This window comes from Peromyscus leucopus, chromosome 1 (assembly GCF_004664715.2).
Source record: "Peromyscus leucopus breed LL Stock chromosome 1, UCI_PerLeu_2.1, whole genome shotgun sequence".
Classification (NCBI taxonomy): Eukaryota; Metazoa; Chordata; class Mammalia; order Rodentia; family Cricetidae; genus Peromyscus; species Peromyscus leucopus.
The window spans coordinates 67,572,858-67,585,884 of NC_051063.1; the positions used below are offsets into that span (position 1 = coordinate 67,572,858).

General features: G+C 46.4%; 1 protein-coding gene across 3 annotated transcripts in view; it reads right to left on the reverse strand.

The window, feature by feature from the left end:
* The window catches only part of Mgmt (O-6-methylguanine-DNA methyltransferase), a 243,948-nt gene that overhangs the window by 194,821 nt on the left and 36,100 nt on the right, over window positions 1-13,027 (reverse strand). The window contains exon 1 of one of the 3 annotated variants that reach the window (XM_037209593.1): window positions 2,516-2,592. The exons of the other annotated variants lie outside the window; for them this stretch is intronic. The gene's annotated coding sequence lies outside the window, so the exon portion shown is untranslated. Of the gene's footprint in view, window positions 1-2,515; window positions 2,593-13,027 lie in introns of those variants that run through there. 3 annotated transcript variants of the gene reach the window in all.

The following is a 13,027-nucleotide window of genomic DNA, read 5'->3' on the forward strand; positions in this document are numbered from 1 at the left end:
GTCGGACATAGCGGGTGCTAAAAGTCACGTGGCAACCTTCCTCTTCCTCTCTCTTCTGCAGCTTCTGCAAGATGCCCACTCCCCAGCATTCCTAGGGTGTGTTCTGTAAAACCGGTAGGTACTTGAAGGCCGTGCAAGGCTGACCAAACTCCGACCTGCTGTCAGAAGTCACACCTCAAGGGGCCTGCCCTCTTCCACTGTCTTTAGGTGACTGACTCTTGTGCCACTTGACCACGCCTTCCCTAGAGCTCTACGCAAGGACCTCTCCCACAACCCAGGAAAATCCAGGGTACATGGTCCTGTGGGTACAGAACCCAAGGACCTCATTTCGGCACCCTTGCCTGCCTGTGTCTTTGCAGCCCAAGACACTAGCCAGCTCCTCTCTCTCCCAACCCACCAAAGCCAACTACCACTCAGGTCCTAGAGCCCAATAGCACGCTTCTCTTATCTACAGAACCCAGTTCTCACAAACGGCTGCCTGTGAGGCCTCTCCCATCTGTGTCTCTCTCCCATTGCTGATGAGTGAATTCCAGGCCAACCCTCAATGAAGTTGCTCAGCTTTCTCGAGTTTCCTCCATTCCTGGTAGAAAGATCTGTGAACCTAATGCGGAGCCACTGGCTACCACTTGTATCCCTAGTACATGAGCCAGCAGAATTAGGAGAATTAAGTCTTCTTTGCGCTTAATAACTAAGTTCTCAGTGGTTCTGTAAGCAGAGGATTCTGGGATTCGAACCTGCAATAATTTATGACTTGGGATCCTAAATGGAAGAGCCTGCTTTCCTTACATCTTCAATGATTATGACCACACTAGGCCTCGACAGACCCAGCTCACTCTTTGAGGGACAGCCACCACCATGCCCTAAGGCCACCTTGCTTCGGAAACGCACTCACTGCCAAGTGATTAACCCAAGGCTCCAGTCACACAGCAAGGGATTTTATGTTCTAAATTAGTTACATTATACCCAGAGCCTATCAATGGCTTGATAACTTGAACATATAATTCCATACCTTTTGCTCTTTAAACAATAATTCAGTCTAATCCTGCTGCTGAAGCCAAGATTTCCACACTGAAAGTGCACTTTCTGTTTGATTAAACACTAATAAATGCAAGAATAAAACCCCAGTCTTTTATCTTACAGTAAATTCTTCAAAGACCATACACTCTAACAATTAATTTCTTCTCTAGAGAAAGAGACAGGTCCTTCCTCTCTCAGATAGTTTCACAGCCTCAAGTCTTAATTACAACCGTTAAATATAATTTATTATAGTTCAGGGTTTACAGAAAAATGACATCATTGCATAGGTTCCTGGGTTCCTGAAGTGACCTGTCAGTCAATAGGCCTCTGGTGGGGTACTCTAGACAATACTTGGTGGACAGAAAGAATCATCATGATCCTTCTCGCTGCTGAGACACTTATGCACAGTGTCAAACCTCACTAAAGTGTGAGATGCCACCATACAAACAGATCTATATACAGAGAGAAGCATAAAAACATTAGCATTTTCCCACATGTGTTTTATATTTTAAAATTTACAAAGTATTTTCAGGTTTCGTATATAAAACAGAATGTATTTGGGAAGAGTGCTGTCAGAGAAAGGAGGTTTGTGTCACAGGACAAAAAGAAAAGGTTGAGTTTCCAACATCATAGAGTAGGGACCCAGAATGTGGACACTGGATGCATGACCATATATATATATGCATCTTGCATGTTCCTAAAACAGACAGGGAACCCAGTGTGGCCTGCCACAAACCCACCCACAGCCATCAAGAGAGTGTCCTCCTATTTGGATCCCCTCAGTTAAGATCACAAAGAGGTTAGATATTTCCTAAAACAACAAGAAGTAAGTGTTCTGGAACCACACATCAGCTACAACAGTCTCTGAACGGGGTCCTATTCTCTCCACACGTGACAAAGACATAATCTGAACTACTTGGAGCCTGGAAAAAAGGGAAGATACCTTTCAAACAGACCTGAGCTATATAGAAAATCCATTTACCTAGAGAAACAGTGGACATCTGTACACGGACAGAAAGAACACTAGCCAGGCCTCAGAAGATTTTGAGCACAGAGTGGCCTCTCGGTCACCTTGAGCACATATAGTCCATTTACTCTTGTGACAGGGACACTGTGTTAACTAAAGAGGCAAGAATGAGAAGGCAGCCAGAAGCCTCCTCATGGGCTAACCAATCATCAGAAAGTGGTATATTACATATGGACTCATCAAAGGTCAGTTTGGGCCATGAGAAGGGTAAGCTGAGGCAGAGCAGCTTCAAGAGCAGCCAAATGGACACACACAAGCTCTCACTGTAAGGTGACAGGTCAGGAACAGGCAACAAGACAGAGAGTGGACACCACAGAGAAGACACAGCCTAGCAAGCTCACAACTTGCTCTGGAGAGACTGACTAAAGGCCAGGCGACTGGCTCTTCAGGATGCTGGGTACACTCAGGATTGTAATGACATTCACACACACACTCTTCATTTCTGGACAAAAGCTAGGGTAGTCATCTTACCAACAGAGTAATGGCAACAGGTGCAGAAAAATCATGCTAAATCTGAAGTCTGTCTGTTGGTATCTAACAGCCTCAAATGGCAGAATACAGTACACACACAGCCCAGCTGAGCTCCCAGACAAGTCACCCCTGACCTCACCAGCTAACACTGCCTGTGAGCTCACAGCTCAAAGGGCTCCTCCCTTCTACAGCCACACAATGGTGTTCCCTTCCTGATGCTCACACCTGAAGCATGCATATCCTCAGATCTGAGCACTTACTTAATAGACGCTCATTTTTCTTCTCTAAAATACCATCCGATAGTCCCCACTTGGGGAAGCCCTTCTGTATTTCTAATGCCAACATTCAACAACTGGTACTCAATTTGGGTGTTTTCAACTCTCAAAGGACTCTGTGTATCCGTGGTGGCTTGTTTCATTTTTGCTGAGGTGCCTATAGTGTTAGGGACTCCCAGATGAACAGTAAGCTGGGTGAGTTTCCAAAAGAAAGACGATAACCAACCACCCAGAAGGTCCCATCTCACTGTAAGTATTTCAAATGGTGAAATGTTGCTTATGGAAGGGTGCTGCTATAGACTAGAGATTTATGTTACAATTGACCTAATGGAAGTTAAATGTTGTATTAGTTACTTTTCTCATGGCTGTGACAACATATTTAGTGGAAGCAACTTAGAAGAGGTTTATTAGGGCTCTCTGTTTGAGGGCTACATCTATCACATCTTGGAAGGCATGGAGGTGGGGCTTGCAAGTGTGTGTGTGTGTGTGTGTGTGTGTGCGCGCACAAGGAAGCCATAGCTCAACCTCAGGTATCTGACCTCAGGAGTCATCCATCTTGTTTTTTCAAACAAGGTCTGTTGCTAGCCTGGAATTCCCCAAGCTCGGTTGGCTGGTCAGCACTGCTGTTACACACATACACCAACATACCTGGCAATTTTATATGGGTTCAAAGTTAGTGATCATAATGCAGAGCAAGCTCATTGGGTGAGTCTTCTCCTCAGTCCCTTTCTTGCTCAGTTTGCCTACTATGGATCTCTAAGAAGAAGTACAGGCATTCAAATGCCTGTTAGAGAAAACAGTCCTCTGGACTTGGAAGTCAACCTATCAACACAGTATCTATTCTTGTGGGGTGATCTGCCATACACAGGCCCACTATGCACACTGTACTTTTACCCTGTGTGCCTTACCCCTCACAGGACAGTTCATGGTGGCCATGTTTAAAGGTCTACAATCTCAACCATGCCCAGAATCTGTGGCCTGCAGTTGCTGCAAGGATGTGCATATTCTACCTAGGGAATGGGCACTATCACACAGGCACTGGTTTTCCCCTTAGTGAACTAGCTTCACGACTCACCTAGCAAGGTATGAGCCAGGACCTATGTCTAAGAGCTCCAGACACTTGACCTAGAGGAAGGGAGTACTGCTTTGCAGCCAGCTCCCTCTTACTTATGACAGCATGAATGGAATCCGCAACATGGTACCTCGCCTATTTCAAATTATAAGAGTGTCACAACCATGGATGCTTCTCCTGACAGGGGCCTTGGCACCCAGAGAAGGAACAGCTTTGGACCACACACCTGCCCTGCACATGTGTTCCCAAAGAGGACCTCACAGGAAGTTCTACCGGTGGGTCTGCTACTGGATGACAGACAGCATAGCTTCCTGAATCCCTTCTGCTCCTCTGTCCTGTACTGTCCCTTCTGTCCCCCAGCTGTATAGGAAGCCAAGGGACATAGAAGAGTCAATGCCAGTCCTTCCTCAGGCTTCGGTAGACTGCTAGGCACTAGTCAGAGCACATAGCTGACCAGCCCCCAGGAGACGGTATACATCTAGCCATCTCTGGGCGGGACAGGCTGTCGGTGTCCTTAAGAACATCCCAGGGAATAATGCTCATAATCTACAGAGATCCTTCTCCCAGTTCTGGAAGGAGTCAGTTGAGGTACCCACAAACATGGGGATCTAGTGAGGGCCCATCTTCCCATTCTTGCTCTCTTCTCAGTGTGCCCTCACATGTGAGAAGGAAATTCTCTTTACAGACTCGTTCATCTGTGCACTAACCCTAATCCTGAGAGCAGCAGTTGTGACCTATCGCCTCCCAAAGGCCCCACCTCAATTCTGTCACCTTAGAGGTCCACCTTGCACGTATGAACCCTGGGGGACTCCAACATTCACACTGCCATATACTGTATGCAGTGTGCTATCAGATTAGAGGAGGAGGGACTTTAGTGCTTTAGATGAAAAAGTTAATTTTAATATAGAAAAAAATCACTGTCTTAAGTTATTTGATTTGAGATATTTGCTATTTATGTGGGAAAGGTATACGTAAAATCCATATCCATATGCAGAATCTATGTAGGAATAAAAACAAACCAACCTGTAACTGATTTATCAGCAAATGACATAATGACTAAAGTGTTATGCAAATATTTTTCCTGGGAAATAGGGATTATTACAGAATTATCTGTAAGCTACACCCCATCTTAGTTCAGATAATTGGATAATATAATTATCTCTCCTTCACACTAACCTATCTTCACGATCATGAGGGAAAGCCCAACAGTATATTTCAAAAACAAAAAAAATGTACAACTTTGAAGCATTATCACAAAACTTAACAGTATTTTCATCTCCATTACAGTAGAAATCAATTCTTCAGACAAGGTTTACCAATGGAAAACCTCACAGACTTGCAGTGTTAGTCTCAAAGATAACTTGAATTAGAAGAATCCAGACTTCGTTGGTAAAAAGGATTTGCATCTAATTGCTCCTTTAAACTACTACACTGGAGTTCCCCACAAAGACACAAATGTTCAGGGGGAGCTGGAACACCAGCTGCAGCAGGACACAAAGGCACAGAATGATTCTGCACCAAGAGGGCAGAACACGCTTTCCAACTTACTTTGGGAGAGGGCGACAGAAGTCCACATGATATTCACCAGGCTCTCACTTTGGCTCATTTGGGGATATCTTTACAAAGTGGAGCTGTTTCCACTCCCATTGTCTTCCCAAAATGAACCCAAGGCCAGGATACTTTAGAGAAATAGCTAGTGAGGGTTCTGCCCTCAGTGCCCTGTAGGGACCCCTGACCTCACAGAGATTCAGTGCCTCCAGGAGACACCTGCCCTCATAGACCTCCAATGTCCCCCAGAGGACCACTGCCCTCACAGATCCCCAGTGCCCTGCAGTAAATCCCTCCCCCCCCCAACAGATCCCCACTGTACTCTGTTGGAAGAGGGAACTATAATCCCACAGAGTATCCATAGTGATGAAGTTGGGGTTCAGCCATCTACCTTGTCCAAGAGACTTCCATACTATTGACTGGTGCTAAGTATCAAGTCCATTAGATACAAGTTCCTAGACACATCTTCCATTGCAAAATAGGAAATACAAGTTTGTATTGTGACAAAATGAAGATATGCACATGCATACATCATGTCAACCATTTTGTACACTAATTCACAAGTATTACACAAACTCAACACATGTGGTCATCACCTCTGTCCATGTCCCAAACTTGTTCATCATTTCTAGGAGATGTCAGATCTCATTGACAACAGGCAGCCCCTGGCCCTGGCCCTGGGAACCATCATCCTGACTCTCTACCTTTGCATGTACTGGGGGCCTCACGTAAGAGCACTCTTATAGTAAGTACCTGCCCTTTAGTGTCTGGCTTTTTCACTGAGCAGGGTATCTTCTAGACTCATCCATGTTGCCATGTCTTGCTCTAATCTTTAAGGCTGAAGACCATCCCATCACATAGATATGGCACACTTGGGTCAGCCACCACCAAGGGCAGATGCTTTTGCCTCTGGCTGATGTGGGTCAAACTGTTAGAAATGGACATTTGTGAAGACACTTCCTTCAACTGTTAGTCAGTCATACTCAGAAAATCCCAATGTTCCACCCATTCTCACCCACCAAAAACCTAGAGCTTTCCCTAAGAACTGGCCCCTTGCCTGTGCTTTTCATCAGCCCCAGAGTTTCTCTAAGGGCACTTGCAGGCCCTCCCTGCGAGGGCTTTGCCATGACACAATCCTGCCATACTGTAAAACATCGGCTCCGTGGATGATGGACTTCCTCCAGCCACCCACAGACCCAAAGCTTGCACACCTCCTCCTGCTGCCGGCGTGGACACAGGAAGAAGGACCAGAATGGGGTATCTTTCCACACTGTGCACAGTCCCCCATACCAGGCCCAGTGCCCGCTCCTGAAGATATCTGTTGCACAGAGAGTGGAAGAGAGAAGTCGGGGAAGAGAAATATGATACTCTGACATCATTCTGTAGGAGTTCAGCTAAAGATTGGGTCCACCCTAACCAACTTGGAACTAAGAGCTAGCTACCATCATGGCACACTGCTTTTTCCTTTGATTAAATGAAAACTTCAACAGAAGCAGTACAGGAGGGCAAGGTAACATTACTGTGCCAGGCAAACAAAAGGAGAGAGGGCCAGTGGAGCATGGGGGAGCATGAGCCACGCTGCTGTGCTGTGCACACGAGTGCGGGCAGATGCAATTTTGAGCATGGTCTCCGGGGGCAGACACGGCCGTCAGTGTCGTGTGAACAGCCGCAGCACACGATGGGAACGCAATAAAAATTAAACCATCAAGAGAGGGAACTTTATCCCACAGCTTAAAGCAATATCTATTCCAGACACTTTTGCGTAGCAGTAATAAACATCTCATACAGGAAAGTGAAAATCTCAACCCAACAGGAAAAAAAAAACACACAAAAAACAAGACATAAGCCTTGTAAAGCCAGATGCCAGACAAGAACTCCTGGCTTCAGAGTGACCGTGCACAATCGCCTTGGGGTCCTAACCCCTCAGACCTGCTCTTTGGAAATGACTGCCCAAAGGGTCTCATTTTACTGATTATTTCATTCAAGGAAGTAAGAAGTGGCCCAAATTCTAGCTTCATGACAGAGGCCCACTGAGAAGCTGGCACCTCTCATCCTGACACACAAGGCTTTCCCCTCAGAGAGTCCCAAACCCGATCCCTTCCTCCTCCTAAGCAGTGTTTTGCCTAACAGTTACTTCTTTCTAGCATCCTGTGCCTCCTCCGGCTGCCAGCCCCTGCTCACTCCCCGCTCCGAAGCCTACGCTTACCGCGTGTTCTAGTTGACTTTCTGTGGCTGTGATAAACGCCCCGACCAAAAACCACTTAGGGCGTGAAAAGCTTCTCAGGCTTACACTTCCAGGTCAAAGTCCACCACTGAGGAAAGTTGGGGCAGGAACTGAAGTGGACATGGCACAGGAAGGGTGCTTCCTGGCTTTTTCTCTGGCTTGCTCAGCTAGCTTTCTCACGCAGCCCAGGTCCACCTGCACAGGGACAGCCCCCGCCACGGCAGGCTGAGACCTTCCACATCAATCACCGATCACGACAACTCCTCAAGTGTAGCTTCCTGCTCAGGTGATTCTGAGCAAGGGGAAATCGTTATTTAAAGACAACCACCATACCACACATGGGGCTGGAGGTGGATGCTCTGTGGCTTCCGAAAGCAGAAGACAATGTGGCAGCGAGGGTCACTTGGAAGAGCTTTCTGTATTCGTTATTTTTCCCATTGCTGTGACAAAATACTTGGCAGAGGGTGCTTTAAGAAGGGAGGTGGGTTTACTTGGGCTCACAGTTTGAAGGCGGGATGGTCAATCAGGATGGGGAAGGACGATGCAGGAACGTGAACACATCAGGTCTCCACAGTCAGGATAGCCACCTCTTTCTCCAGTCTGGGTCTCCAGGCCATAAGGAAGAGGCCACCCACAGGTAAGCCGAGTCCTCCCACCTCACTCAATCCAATCTGGAAACTCTCTCCCCCACACACACACCCCCACAGTGTGTCTCAGAGATGACTCCAGATGCTGACAACTTGACAATCAATGCTAACCTCACACCTTCTTCATTGCCAACCTGGGACCCAAGCCCTGTGACATTTTGCTATAAGCACGCTATTGCCACCTATGGCTCGGGGCAGACAGGATCAGAAGGAAAACTAGACAGCCCACCTAAGAGAAGGCAGTTTGGGTGAGAAAGGCTGAGGGATGACTCCCGGAAAACAAATACAGCTCACACAACTTCCAGAAGGCATTCCAACCCTGCAAAGGACTTAATACCCCGCCCTGAATCTAGTGACCTAGTAAATGTTTCATCTCAATTCAAACCCTAAAACACGGTAAGAATATAAAGAAGAGCTTTAGACCTGTTTCCTGGTTCTTCAAGTTTAACAGATAAAATGTATTGAAAGCAGATCCATATTTATTTGGGGGGACTGAAAGGTTTCTCCATCTTGTAGGGAACTAATACAATCAAAACACTAGCAAACACAGCCGTGCGTAAAGAAATACAGAGTGAGGCTGGACAATAAAAAGTTGCACAGAAACCATTTGTCATTTTGGCCCACTCACCAGAGGCTCTGCAAGCCTGCTTCCAACAGCTCAGGTCATAAATCCCCATCCTGGGCCCACTCACAGGACTTTCCCCCCTGGTGGCAGAGCTAAGACTTTCTAGTTACTGGGGAAAAGAAAAAAAAAAAAACAAACTAGAAAGTTTCATGCGTGTGCCTGCATCCTTGGCTCAACAGGATCTCCTACTTCAGACAACCAAATGAATTTCCTCCATCAGGATCTTCCCCCACCCCCACCCCCAGGATCCTAGCCTCAGGCTCAGTAACTGACTTCCAAGTAGTCTGGGATAACTATATTCCATGCAGCCCAGAACCTGACTAGAAATTCTATGACCCAGCCATAAAGCAAGACCCATTGTTTCTAGTCATCTTCGTCCACAGGCACGACCCTGACTTAGACACTGACAGAGAGGGAAAGTTTAAATCAATGCTAAAAGGACATAAAGCAAAAACCAAGTATCATACCCTCTCCTCTGCCTGCAAGAAAGTAAACCATGTAGTAATGGAAGGGAACAAATATTGCCTATCTGACAACTCATAGTCATAGCTCTACACTAACCAAGACCCATCCTGCCTTGTCCTCACTGGCTCTTCTCTCCACATCCTCACTTGTCTTTCCCTCATGTCCTCACTGGTCTTCTCCCCATGTCCTCATTAGTCTTCCCCACCCCACCCCCATGTCCTCACTGGATCTTCCCCACCCCACCCCCATACCCTCACTGGTTCCTCCCCCTATGCACTCATTGGCTCCTCACTGCCCCCCCCCCCCTGCCCCATGTCCTCACTGGCTCTTTCCATCTTTTCCTCATAAGTCTCTTCCCAGGCTCTGTCTTGCCTAATCCTCACAGGAATACTTTCACCTAATTGTCCACTGTAAACCACAGAATACTACAATATTTAGAATCCATATTTTAGAGAAAATATAGATGCTTGGAGATCCCAAACAGCAAAGCCAAGGACACACAGACACTGAAGAGCAGAGAGGTGAACGGAATCCTATTCAGGACCTGGTGGGAAGATGCCCATGAGCACATGCTGAGATGACTTTGGTACCTAGCATCTTAACTACTACCATATTGCTCATTAAAGGCCCAAAGAAATATGTTCCATGAAGATTACCCAGAAAAAAACAAAAAACAAAAAAAAAAAACCCCAAAAAACTAGATATCGACATCCAAAAACCAAGACATTTCAAGGAAGGGGAGTTTTCAGAGATGATCTTAGTTTAAGAGAGGGTAGAGAAAAGCAAAAGAACAAACTATAAAAGCACAAAGCAAACCAGGGACCACACAGTTCTACAAGGACAGGTCTCTGGGAAACAAAGCAAGAGGAACTGGTAGGACTGGCTAGGACCTGGCAGCAAGTCTCGGGTAGTCAGAAGGGCCAATCAGGAGGATAAAGGGCCATATGGATGCTCAATGATCAGCAGCAGCTCCGAGACTGAAGGGATGACTATTTCACCTGCCCTAAGTAGCTGAAAAGGGAATGAGAGGCAGAATTTTCAGAAAACCCATAGAATTGTAAAACTCTTTGGCTGGGAAGCAAGGGGCATAGAAGAAGGAGGACTCAAAGATGGCACCAGAAGACTCCTATCCCAGAGGGCAAGGTGCAGTTGACAAGGCAAGGCCGGCAAGGCGACAGAGGTAAGAGCAGGGCAGGTCGATGGCGGGGCTTTGAACACATACAGAACGAATGGACTCAGTCGTGGCTTGTTAACATCTGGGACGAGATCATGTTCTGCCCAGGCTGAGGGGTGAGGGAAGTTGTCTTATGCATAGTTGGGTGTTTACTGGCATCCTGGCCTCTACCCACTGAATGTCAGAAGCAATCCTTCAAACGGTATAGATAAAAGCATCCCCTGTGAGAACGAATCCACCCCAGCTGGGAACCATTAGTCTCATGAAGAGACTGTCAAACTGGGACATCAGGAAGAATGAGGAGGGCAGATTTTACTAAGGCTTCTGGGTGTTTCATGAAGCCCGGTGGGGTTGGGCGTGCAGAGACACACTGAAGGAAACACCTAGTCTGGGACCACGTACAGTCACTGCAAGCTTCCTGGTGTGCTTACAAAAATGAATGGTTATCCAGCTACAATGTCCAGTATAACGAAGGAACCAGAAACGCGGGGAAGTAAGACACCATGAGCAGGAACAAGCAAACCCAAACAGCCAGACCCACGGACTTGAGCGGCTGGCTCTACCAGCTATGGACAAAAGGGAACACTGCACAAATTTTAAAAAGAAACAGGGCTAGGGGTGAGCTCGCTGGTAGAGCGCCGGCTGAGCATGCAGGGAGCCCAGCTCAGGCAACTTTCAGTTGACATCCGAGGCTCTCTGCAATGGCAGGCACCTCATCAAGGAAGCATCTAGAAAGCAAGATTCTGATCAGATGACAGTGTGGCTGGTATGGTGGCTCCAGAGTCCTTAACAGGAGGTATCAGAAATCTGGAGGACTTTCTGATGGTTCCAAAGACGCTGTGAGCTACTGACATGTAAATGATAGGAATCAGAATGTTTGGCACATAGGAGACAGTGCCTTATCTACAATGCCATCCTGAATTCCTCGTTACTTTCTAATGCCAGTAACACATTCCACTCTCAAGCCAATCAGAACCCAAAGCGTAACTCCACTTATCACAACACAGAGAGACATGTTCAGCCTCCTTGCTTTGATTCAGAAAGGTTTTCCAAGAACTAAGCCATGTGGGTTAGCGACGGTTCTGGTGCTCTGATAAGACACCATAACTAGGGTAACTTAAGAAAAAGGTTATTCTGGCTTCTGGGTCCAGGAGACTAAGGGTCCATCATGGTGGGTAGGCACAGCAGCAAGGGGCAGGTATGACAACCGGAACAGGAAGCTGATCATTTACATGTCACACGTTCGGGCACATTCGGAAAGCAGAGTGCAATCTGGAGGTGGCTCGAGACTTCAAATCTCAAAGACTGACCCTAGTGATATACTTCCTGCACCCCCTAAAGCTCCCGAAAGAGTGGGGACCAAGCGTCCAAATCTCCAAACTTATGGTGACTATTCTCATTCAAACCACCACACCAGGCTTTACCTCAGTGAAACGACAAACTTCATTTGCTTTGGAAATTGACATAAAGCGGTCTAACCACCATTCTGACAAAACTTTGTACCAACAGAATGATGTATTGCCCATTAAAGAAGCCACCTACAAGGGGAGCTGCCGGGTACATGTGGCCAATGACTCTGTGACCTTGTCCCACACAGCACCGCCCAAGCACTCCTCCTCTAAACATGTACCACTCTAACCACTGCGCTTTCCTTCCTTTGGGTTTCTCATTGAGCGGTACATGTAGTTAGTATCCATGAGTTTCATTTTCAGGGGTGTAAAGGGACAGTCATAGAACGCACACTATAAAAATGGGTAATGTTGCCGGGTGGTGGTGGCGCACGCCTTTAATCCCAGCACTCAGGAGGCTGAGCCAGGCGGATCTCTGTGAGTTCGAGGCCAGCCTGGGCTACCAAGTGAGTTCCAGGAAAGGCGCAAAGCTACACAGAGAAACCCTGTCTCGAAAAAAAAAAAAATGGGTAATGCACATTGGGTAATGAATGAAATATTAAATAAAAAAGAGGACTCAAAGTTGCGGGGGTTAGGGACATGGGGACAAATCTGAGAGGAGTTAAGGAAAGGAATTGGGGACATAAGTGATCAGAATACACTGTATTAAGTTAACAGAGTTAATAAAAATATTCTTCAGGCTGGACATGGTGTTATACACCCTTAATGCCAGCATTTGGAAGGCAGAGGTAGGTGAATCTCTATGAGTTTGAGACCATCCCAGTCTACAGAGCAAGTTCCAAGCCAGCCAGTGCAACATAGTGAGACCTTGTCTCAAAAGCAAAAATAAAAAATTTTAAATAACAATAAAAAATTAAGAAGGGTTAATGGGCTACACCACTGAAAGTCATCTGTCTACAATAAGCAATTCCCTAGCTCACATCCCAAGAAAGAAAAAAAACATTTCCTTAAAACTTTACGAACTATAATAGTTAGACTTTGATGTCTAAATAACTTAATTACAAAAAAAAGAAGAAGAAGAAAAAAATAAAGGTCCATGACATTCAGACCAGGAGAGCTAACCGAAGAGAATA